This window comes from Eptatretus burgeri, chromosome 2 (genome assembly GCF_056783735.1).
Source record: "Eptatretus burgeri isolate ZD-2024b chromosome 2, Ebu_testis_v1, whole genome shotgun sequence".
NCBI classification, from domain to species: Eukaryota; Metazoa; Chordata; class Myxini; order Myxiniformes; family Myxinidae; genus Eptatretus; species Eptatretus burgeri.
In genome coordinates this window covers 22,048,974-22,059,520 of record NC_140962.1, presented here as the reverse complement: position 1 = coordinate 22,059,520, position 10,547 = coordinate 22,048,974, and the positions used below count along the sequence as shown (strand labels likewise).

The window sequence follows — 10,547 nt, the reverse complement described above, 5'->3', positions numbered from 1 at the left end:
AGATTCCCCGGTGAAGCTGCTGTTACTTTCTTTTGTGAGTAGAGAGCCGCAGAAGTGGGTTTATTTCTTCTCAGAGTAGATTTGCATACCCTGGCATAATGCCCTTTCTTGTCACAGTTCATGCATGTGGCATCCCTGGTGGGGCATTTGTTACGGAGGTGTCTTTTATACCCACAAAATAAGCATTTACCAACCGAAGTAGTTGCTGAGGAGTTTGACGAGGTCTGGGTATCCGATTCCTCAGGTTTATCTCCATCCTCAGTGTCGGAGGTGTCCCGGAGGGTTCCTTGAGTTTCCGCCGTAGCAGCGTTCATTAGCAACACCGGTGTCCCATATGACTCAGATTGCTACTGAGCCGTATCCAGAGCTCGGGCCTGGTCAGCTACCATTTCAAGAGTGGGTTGTGCTTTTTCCAGTAAGCGTTGCCGAATGGGGGCTGACCGGAGCCCCTGGATGAACGCCTCTCGGGTCGCTTCATCTCGATGTTCCTCGGCGGTTTCAGCCCAGAAACTGCAGTCTTTGCCCAACTGCATCAGAGCTTGCAGGAACTGATCGATTGTCCCCCCGGCTGCTTGCCTGCGTGTGTTGAGAAGATGTCATATGTATACCTCGTTCTTGCGCTTCACGTAGAGCGCCCGCAGCACGTCGATCGCTGCGTCGTAGGTGTCACACTCCGAGAAGAGCCTGAATACGCTGGGCGAGACATGGTTTACAAGTGCGGCCAATTTCTCGGCTCCCTCTTCAATGATGGTCAGATAGTGTGAGAAGGAACGGAACTAATGCGACCACTTCATTTCCGAGTCAGTAGCGTTGGGGTCTGCATCGAACCTCTCCGGCTTGTAGATCTTGTCCATAGTCGGTTGAGGGAGCCGAAGGAATCAAGTGAAATAAATTGAAATGAATGCGAAGGAAAAACCTTCGGAGTGTAGGCTTTATTTCACTTGATTGAAGCCGATTCTACAGACACATAAAGGAATACATGTGCAGCGAGGAATACATGTGCAGCAAGGAATACATGTGCAGCAACGAATAAACGTGCAGTCGATCACCGCAAAATAAATCAGCAATTAGCCAGCATAAGCACGGAGTCCGGTATACTCTCAATTCTCACCATTCAACGAGCACCAAGTGAACCACCGCCGTAAATGACAATGCCCCAGGGACAATCCCACCGACCGCACGGCAGCACGGTTTTTTCTGTCTCGTGTGCGAGCCGCGCGACATGTGATCACGCGTCACATCCTTTAATTCATCACAATCACACTTGCGATCTGCCATGTTAGATTATCACAGATGGTCCAGTTGGATCCGATTGTATCATCGTTTTTACTTTCGACATCATCATCATACTGGAGCACGCAATTTAGTGTTTTGTTTGTGTGTATTTTGACCACCACACCAATCTTGAGAGGACTAAGGGTCTCGTTGTGATGGAGGTTGTGGTGACTTCATTTCTCCCTCGCCCCTTCCCCAAGAGAGTTTTTACGACTTGGACAAACGCCGTGTTAACATGTACAAATAGCTGATCGTGGGGTATGTTCAGTTACCAAGCAGCTAGCTCACGCTCGTCAAGTTGACTTGATTTGAAGGACTCAAACGAGCGCTTCAACTGAACAGAGCGCTCGACACTGATAAACAAAATGTCGGCGCCAATGAAAGTGGTGCTGTCGTGGTTATTCAATCAAATGGTGTTCGGGCCGTCATTTTCAATTCTCCTTGATCCTCTTGTGACAAGAACTTCGCCAAACAAGCTTCTTGTGGTAAACAGAGCAGCACATTTGGCCCATCAAAGCCTGCACTGTTATTTCCAACCTGGGTTGTTTTTCTGTGCTGTATCCTTCTTAAATGCTGGGCGTCGAGGAAGGAAGCAACACGGACCAGTTTTTTAAGTGTTTGGTATTCCACGGACGAGATTCGAACCACCGACCTCCCAGACTCAGCGTGGATGCTCCAAGTATTACAGCACCGAGGCTGGTACAAGTGCAATGCATCACACATATAATTATATTGTTACAGTTGTGGAAATTCACAGAACACCATTCAGGTTCCCCGAAGATCAGTTATGTCGAAAAGTGTGTGTCCAGGTTTGATTTCCCCACTGATGTAGAAAGGGATTATTCGTGTGCCGGGCTGTGCATCTTTGAGTTAGCCGTTATTCTGTTCTATCTTTTATTTCAAACAAACAGCATCTCTTCAACGACACCACTACAACCACGCCACCTCCACCACCACAACAGCATCTCAACAACTCACGCCCGATATCGAGAAAAAGCAGTCGCAGACAGACAGACGCACACAGAGATTGCTGGAATTATAGAAAGGTATAATTACCCCCCCCCCCCCGAAGCCTGGTACCACAGGTAATCATCACCTTGTAAAAAGGGATCTAAAGGGGTGGGGGGGGGGTTGGTGGATGTTAAAGATCCATCATGTGTTTAACAAACGGTTGTGGAGTTATCGCCGGTTCCCTGAACAAATTACAAATTCCTTTAAGTGAGCAAACGTGTGGGTCAAACGATTCGTGAAAGACTTGAGCCCACAACTGTTCCCACTGCCACACTGTGGTGGGGCAAAGTCAGCGCACACGAAGGTTCTTCAGTGCAAACGTTTTTCATGGCATCTCCTCCTCCTCCTCCTCCGCGAGTTGCCGGCTCCCATTGCCACACACACCTCATCATAAGGAAGGGAAACTTGAGGAAGAAGAAGAAGAAGACAAAAATTATAGTCTGTACACGTGGGATTTTGTGTCCAACCAGAAAGTCACGATTTTCACTTTTTGTTTCATTGTCAACACCATCGTTGACGTCATGTCCGACTGACTATTTGTTCGAAATGCATTAAAACCTCCACCACCAAGACGGGCAAGAGAGAAGGGTACACAGCACGGGAAACGAAAGAATATCGGGCTCTTCAAATAGTCCACTTTCTTTGAAACACCTTGGTGGTGTGTGTGTGTATTTGTGTGAATGTGTGTGTATTTGTGTGTGTATGTGTTTGCGTGTGGTGTGTGTGCATGTGCGTGTTTGTGTGTGTGTGTATGTGTTTGCGTGTGGTGTGTGTGTGTGTGTGTGTATGTCTGTGTGTATGTGTGTGTGTGTTTGCGTGTGGTGTGTGTGCATGTGCGTGTTTGTGTGTGTGTATATGTGTTTGCGTGTGTGTGTGTGTGTGTGTGTGTGTATGTCTGTGTGTATGTGTGTTTAAAGCCTCAAAATTGATCACTTGTCATTTTACATCCCCAAAACGTCACAGTGTGGTCCTGCAAGGAAGAATCACATTTCAGTAAATCCCCAAAATAATTTTCAGGTGTCCAGTGTGTCCCAGGAAAGACGTTACATTGTGGAAATATTGTCACGAATTTGGAAGCCTTGTGCACACAGACAGCCGTCCCCTGAAGCTCAGTTATATCGGTGTGTATTTCTCGTTAGGGTCCCGTCTCGAGTCTTGTGGGAATTGGATGTTCATGCGCTGAGGAGTTATTTTGATAGTTAGGATTTTTACATCAACAATAACTACAACAACACCTGCCTTCGCTTCCTCCCACCATCCTCCACCGGCACCATTGCACACGTGCGTGTCAGCACGTATGTGGGCGGAGTTCACGAGAACCTGATCTCGGTCGGCCAATGAGCACAGCCCACGCAGATAATATTCCACTGCCTGTTTGGGGGGCGGTCCGCCGCGACGGCCGTCATACCCCCGCCACCTGTCTAATCAGCGGACTTGGTGCCCTTTTCGGCCATTCACGGGGGTGACGAGCGAATTGCACGACGGAACCAACCAATGAGGAGGCAAGTATTGAGAGAAGAGATAGACGGGACGGCACGGTGTCCGCAGCTGCTGGTCTTCTGGCTCTCATCGGTGGCTTTGGGCTCGTCGGGTGTGGTAGCACGACGCAGTCCTCCGTACTCGGTGCTTGCAACGGCATTGAGCTGCAGGTTCGAGTCCTGCCGATCCAGGACGTCGAAGACCGCACGAGGAGGGAAGGTACATTTCCTTTCTTTTGGGTGTGCGTCTGCCTGTGGGCCCGTCTTTAAGTGGGAACTGTTAAGTGCTTTTGCTGTACATTATTCGCATTCCTTATAGTCGGTTTAACTCTGCCCATTGTGTGTTCCTTCCTCACCTCTTGTAAATAAATATCCATTTGTTGAATGTTTTAGCTCGTTTTTGTGTTTCTTTTATTGGTTTAGCACGGTGCGTGTTGGGGAATTAAAAAGGCCGTCACTGCTGTAGATTTATATTTGGACCGACGATACCTCAGTAACCATCCGATCGGGTTATGCATGGGTCGAGCACGGAAACGACTCGTCCCGTTCGAGCCCCGTCGAGGGTGTGAATACTCGGTAGTTCGCCACGTGGGCCTCTAGGTATTTTGAAGTTTGGCAAATAACCCTGTGCCCAAGCGGTTGATTTATTGACAATTCACGGTCCTGTTACGGACCCGCACCTTAGGCGTTATCCGAGGGTAACGATCTGAATTCTGGGTAGTGGGTGGAGTCGACTCTTCAGCTCCCTCTAGCGGTCGTGCCCACCGCCGATACCCGGTCCACAACAATATCACCACTTTAAATGACCCATCGAAGATGGGCCGAGATGGGCACTTGGAGTCAGGGAGTGTCGATGCCATCAGAATAATAAATACCACTAGCACTGTCAACCAGAACAAGGAATTTTGACGAGGCCAATTATCCTATCATGAGAATGCTTAATGAACATCACATTAATCAGTTTATTTCTCCACGAGCAAAGTGCAAAGCACAGTTCCGCATTTGGTTCACTCTGTCGATCTATGATTGAGGAACTACGTCATTTAAATTTTATTTGATATTTTGAACACCAGAAGACGAGTTGAGGAACATGAACCTGGAGATTAATAGTTCAGCTCTGAAATTGGTAAATTGAATGGAATCTTGTCACGAACAAGAGCTGCATGGAGCCCGCAAAAAAGCTCAGCCCTGCTCAGCAGGGAAAAATGGCTGGAAAAAGGCAGTTTTTTTTTTCTTCCTTTCTGGCAGTACAATAAAATTTAAAATCATTCCAAACGGGAAACTTACTGTTTTCAGTGACATCATTAAAGATGAAAAAACATCGACGGCACATTCACTCGTCCACCTGTCTCGACTGCAATCTTGTGTTTTTTTCACCTTTGCCTGATGTTGTTTTATTTTTTGTGATGTTTAGTGGAAGGGACATTGTTGTGTCAGTTGTTGAAATGAAGACTGAATATGATATATGGTTTCGCACGTTTGTATGAAGTTGTTGATTTAAGAGGTCTGTTCTTTTTTCAAGGAAGCAAACACGAATCCACATCATCCACATCCAGTCATCTTGAGTAAGTAAATTTATTTTCCTCTTCTGAACTTTTAAAAATATGTTTGTGCATATTTCTATCTCAACAAATGTACAAGAAATTAACTTTTCAATCTTTTTTTTCAAATTAGACAAAAATTCTGGAGACGTGGCAAGAAAGGGAAGGGCTGTGGCAACAATGTCCATATCATGTACGAAAGAGAAAAAATCCCTTCGGAATGTCGTGACATGAAATGTACAAGCAATAGAAATAATGTTCCTTTCAGGAAATTGAAGCTATTCCTGTCGTTTCACAATCACATTTTGCTCCTAAATTATTTTCTGTACCATAAGTTAGATGTTTCAGCAAGCCTGGTGTTGGCTTTGTGTTGGGGTGGCTGACTTGGAATCTAAGGATCCTGAGTTTGAGCCAGGTTGTCCACTGAATTAACACCAGGTGGTGTTGATTCAGCGTGTTATCCCTCTGAAGTTGGCGAAATAAGCACCAGTGTCATGGTATAGGGGTATAACATTAGCGGAAAAGTTGTGCCCCAACATAATGATCGCGACCCAGCAGCCAAGGTGCCATACGCAAGAAGATGAAGAAGATGTATAAGTGCTGGGGATTTCTTTGAGGTGCTTGTACTCAGATGTGTGTCCTTGATTGGAATCTGGATCCAGATATTAAGTGTTCCTTCTGCTAGCACTGGGGTTTTGGTGGATTTTCAAGATCGCATGTCTCTTGCAAAGAGTTGTTGAGTTATCGCTGGTATCCTGAACAAATTACTTATTCTTGTCAGTTCACAAAAGCATTGGCCAAATGATTCGTGAAAGACTTGGGCCACGACTGTTCCCACCACCAGACCCTATCATAAGAGAGGGGTAGCAGAAGAAGACCAGAAGAAGAGAAAGTTTAATCTCTTCAGAATGTCTATCGAGAAGAAGTGCAAACGACAAGTGTAAGGTGAGAAGCGATTCATGGAATTTCACTTCAACTCGACGCATCAAAATATTAATCTTCATTTTCAAATATTTGATTCATAATAAAGCACGGAAACAACTGCTCTGTCCAATATTATATCAGAATAATACCACGAATACCCTCAGCCAACTCAAGGAATTTTGATGAGTCCATTGATCCCATCATGATTCCAACATGAACAACACATGAATTAAATTAATCAGTTTATTTACTTTTTACTGGTGGTGGTGGTCGTATGGCAGGTTGGCTGCCAGGGTGGCTATCATTTCTTGAAGCGCAACTGTGTCGCTGCTGCAGTGCCCTCTACCATTACACACACTGGAACTGGTACTCATTTTGCCAAACTCGGAAGGATGACAAGCTGAGTCAACCCCCTGGTGTATTAATTCAGTGGCCGACAGGGCTTGAATTCAGGACCCGAGGATCCCAAGCTGCCACCCCAACCAATGAGCCAACACCAGGCTACTTTTTACTTATCACTGTGAAGGTGAAAAGGGGTGGGGGAGTTGGGGTTGTGGTGTTTGAGTGGTGTTGGAGTGTGTGGAGATGAGTACAGTGTGCAGGAGGTTCACAAACATCGATAAAGCATTCACTCCTCTGCCCAACTCGAACAAAATCATGGTTTTTATTTTATTATTCATTTTATGACACCTTTTTCTGATATTGTTTTATTTGTTGTGATGTTTGGTAGAGGGGACATTGTAGTGTCAGTTGTTGAAATGGAGAATAAATATGATATCCTGTTTCAGACAATGGCACGAAATTGTGGATTTAAGAGGTCTGTTCTTTTTCAGGGAAGCAAACATGAACGAGTCTGCTGCTTCTGATGACGTCGGTCTGATCCACTCATCCACATCCACCAAGCCAAAAAATCCCGATCTTTGAAAGCATCTCGAGTAAATATATTTCTTTTCCCCTTCTGAACTTTTAAAAACATGTTTGTGGATATTTCTTTCTCAACAAATGTACAAGAAATTAACTTTTCAATCTTTTCTTTCAACTTGCGCAAAAATGCTGGAGATGTGGGAAGAAAGGGAAGGGCTGTGGGAACAATGTCCATATCATGTAAGGAAGAGAAAAAATCCCTTGGGAATGTCGTGACATGAAACGTAGAAGCAATAGAAATGGTGTTCCTTTCAGGAAATTGAAGCTATTCCTGTCGTTTCACAATCACATTTTGCTCCTTAATTATTTTCTGAACCAGAGGGTAGATGTTTCAGCAAGCCTGGTGTTGGCTTTGTGGTTTGGGTGGCTGAGTTGGACTCTTAGGATCCTGAGTTTGAGCCAGGTTGTCCACTGAATTAACACCAGGTAGGGTTGATTCAGCGTGTTATCCCTCTGAAGTCGGCGAAATAAGTACCAGTGTCCTGGTATAGGGGTATAGCATCAGCGGCACAGTTGTGCCCCAACATAATGATAGCTACCCGCCAGTCAAGGTGTCATACGCAATAAGATGAAGAAGATGTTTAAGTGCTGGGGATTGCTTTGAGTTGCTGTACTCAGATGTGTGTCCTTGGTTGGAATCTTGATCCAGATATGAAGTGTTCCATCTGCTAGCGCTGGGGGTTTTGGTGGATGTTCAAGATCACATGTCTCTTGCAAAGAGTTGTCGAGTTATCGTTGGTATCCTGAACAAATTACTTATTCTTGTGAGTCAACAAAAGCATTGGCCAACTGATTCGTAAAAGACTTGGGCCATGACCGTTCCCACCGCCAGACCCTATAATAAGGGAGGGAAGCAGAAGAAGACGAGAAGAAGAGAAAGTTTAATCTCTTCAGAATGTCGATCGAGAAGAAATGCAAACAACAAGTGTCAGGTGAGAAGCGATTCACGGAATTCCACTTCAACTCGACGCATCAAAATATTAATGTTCATTTTCAAATATTTGATTCATAATAAAGCACGGAAACACCTGCTCTGTACAATATTATATCAGAATAATACCACAAATACTGCCAGCCAACTCAAGGAATTCTGAGGAGTCCATTGATCCCATCATGATTCCGACATGACCAACACATTAATTAAATTAATCAGTTAATTTACTTTTTACTTATCACTTTGAATGATACCATCACTTTTTACTTATCACAATCAAAGGGCGGAGGAGCTCCTTGTGAGCCAACGGCCATCCATATCTAGTGCCCAACTGTGTCTGTGGACGTCCTCCTGCAGTTGGGTTATTTCTTCTTTGAAGGTTGGTGGCAGGATTTGCACTCAGGCCACCGTAAAATCCTTCATTCCGCAAAACACAAAAACGCAAAAAAAATCTGAAAACCCACTCCGTGGGAGTACCTCCTGTGCAGCTTCCCTTCGGAGGGCAGCTCACCGGATGATGGGATTGGGGAAAAGCCTTCGGGACCCCCAATCGATGTAAGGAGGGAAACCACGGGGTAACATCCCTGGGTCAGATTGTGGGAGAGTGTGTCAGAGTGGTGCTGAGGTGTCGTCCACCAGACGGCGTCCTCCTTGGGTTAACCTGAGGCGGTCCCTTCGGGTGGGTGCCTGGAATGTCCTAGCCCTAAGAGACGATGAAAACCTGTCTCTGTTATCATCTGAGCTCAAGCGTTTGGACATCGGTATTGCAGCACTCTCTGAGGTTCGGAGACCAGATTGCGGCGAGATAATGGTGGGTGGTTACACCTACTATTGGTCTGGTCGGTCTGATGGTTACCAGACTGAAGGAGTTGCTGTAGCTGTGTCCAATAAGCTGACCCCAATCATAATTGAGGTAACACCATTCAACGAGCGTATTATGAGACGAAGGATTCGTCACTCCTTAGGTGTCATTTCCCTGGTCTCTGTCTATGCTCCGACTGAGGCGAGTGACCTCACCGTGAAGGACACATTCTACGCCACGTTCGAGTCTGTGGTTGATCAGTGCCCCAGACGAGAAACACTTCGAGTCTTGGGGGATTTCAATGCATCGACTGGAACTGATAGGGATGGTTATGAGACATTTGTTGGTCCCCATGGGTCAGGAACTATGAACCATAATAGCACTAAGTTCCTTGACTTTGCAAGAAGTCATGGACTTAGGGTGGCTGGTTCATGGTTTCAGCGCCCACAAGCTCATCGCTGGACTTGGTATTCCAACGCTGGCGGTGTGGCAAAGGAGATTGACCATGTCCTCGTTGACGGTCGCTGGAGGATGATCCAGAACTGCAAGGTCGACCAGAGTGCTCAGTTCCTTAATACTGACCACCGGCTTGTTGTGGCAACTCTAAAGCTGCACCTTAAATTCTGCAGAATAGTACCATCCCAGTCTCGGCTGGAATTTGGCAAGCTCAAGGATGAGAGAGTATCTGAGGAGTTTGCGAACAGGCTGAGTGGATATTTGGGGTGTCAAGGTGCTTTGGGGGTCCTGAAGAGTTGTGCAGTGCCTTCAAGACCACCGTCCTTAATATTGCCGGTGGATGTCTTGGAACTCACCACAGGGCAAAGAAGAATTTTGTCTCTCAAGGGACACTGGATACCATTGACCAAAGTCGCAGGGCCAGGCTGAATGGCAGAGTTGAGCTGTTCAGGGAGCTGAGGCGTAAAACTGTACGTGCACTAAGGGTGGACAAGGAGGCCTATGTGCGAGGAATCTGTGAGGGGGTAGAGAATCACCTGTGGACAGGTGATTCTCGTCTCTCTTACAGGGGAATTCGCGCATTGCGTTCATCCAAGCCCATCCCTCGGAGCACTGCAGTTAGAGCAGTGAGTGGTAGGCGCTTGACAGAGGAGTCTGAAGTGAAGGCCCGCTGGGCCGATTACTTTGAGCGGTTGTACCAGCATGATCCTCCAGCTGGCGAGTTGGACGTCAAGGGTGTTACAATCCCTGATGCTGACCCTCCAATCAACTGTGGTCCACCTTCGCTTGTGGAAACACGGCTGCGGTGAACCGGTTGAAACGGGGTAAAGCTCCAGGGATCTGTGGCATCCATGCTGACCTTCTCAAGGCTGGTGGAAATGCTGCACTCGTGTCGTTGCATGCAGTTTTGTGCTCTGCCTGGAACACAGGCATCATCCCAACTGATTGGAAGAGGGGCCTTGTTGTCCCTCTCTGGAAAGGGAAGGGTGATCGCCAAAACTGCAACAACTACCGACGGGTGACACTGCTCTCAGTGCCGGGCAAGGTCTTTGCTTGGATAATTCTTGAAAGGATTCGCCACCATCTGCTTGAGCACCAGCGTCCAGAGCAATCAGGCTTAACACCAAAAAGGTCAACGATTGACCGTATCCTTGCTCTTCGTGTCCTCACCGAATGCAGCCGAGAGTTTCGGCAGGGGCTGC

The 10,547-nt window shown here is 46.5% G+C and overlaps 1 protein-coding gene across 5 annotated transcripts in view; it reads right to left on the bottom strand.

Moving 5' to 3' along the window:
• Window positions 1-389: 389 nt before the first annotated feature.
• LOC147031574 (uncharacterized) overlaps window positions 390-10,547 on the bottom strand; it is a 142,237-nt gene continuing 132,079 nt past the window's right edge. For 4 of the 5 annotated variants that reach the window (XM_085865376.1, XM_085865430.1, XM_085865409.1 and 1 more), the window contains one exon: window positions 3,166-7,988. The gene's annotated coding sequence lies outside the window, so the exon portion shown is untranslated. Of the gene's footprint in view, window positions 2,691-3,165; window positions 7,989-10,547 lie in introns of those variants that run through there. The other variant, XM_085865398.1, reaches the window with a different exon arrangement.